A 633-nucleotide genomic window follows, 5' to 3' on the forward strand; every position below is an offset into this window, starting at 1 on the left:
GTAAGGCAGCGGTTGACACATTGCCTATCCGTACAAGTTGTTTACGTCAAAGTACATCATGTACGACGACAATTTCGATGGAACGTAATGTACTTGTTATTGGCTTGCGCGTATCTATCGGAACATTTATTCAACCCACTACGTATACCGCGTTCGATGAACATGAGTATATCAATGTCAGTGAGCAATTTAAAATTTATGCCGGTATGTTTCAGCATTGCATCCTATGTAAAATCTGGCAAAGTATAATAATACGCAGGATCTAATCCATAACTTGCTATATAGCTGTCGCGAAAATTTTCAAAAATATCGGCCAATAACAAGACATTAGTCTTCAGGTACAAATCGCTGTATTCGCCCAAAGTTTGAATCGTTGCCAGACGTTTGCACCGTACACGTAATCGCTCTCGGATAACGTATCGCCCGTCAACGAACTGTAAAACGATTCTCGCGGCGGTAAACATACATCCTGCAGCTTATCCACGCAATCCACGTATTCGTATGGAAAGCCATCCTTTCGCGTCAATAAATCAGATAATTTTGGAAATTCAGAATGTAAAATTTTTAACTTGTCTTTGTCAAAGAAGGAAGCTAATTTATCGAGACTGCTGCTGAGAAATTTGTACGAATCGA

Source organism: Odontomachus brunneus, unplaced genomic scaffold (genome assembly GCF_010583005.1).
Source record: "Odontomachus brunneus isolate Ranch 3 - 2012 unplaced genomic scaffold, Obru_v1 Obru_scaffold_255, whole genome shotgun sequence".
In the NCBI taxonomy this organism is placed as follows: Eukaryota; Metazoa; Arthropoda; class Insecta; order Hymenoptera; family Formicidae; genus Odontomachus; species Odontomachus brunneus.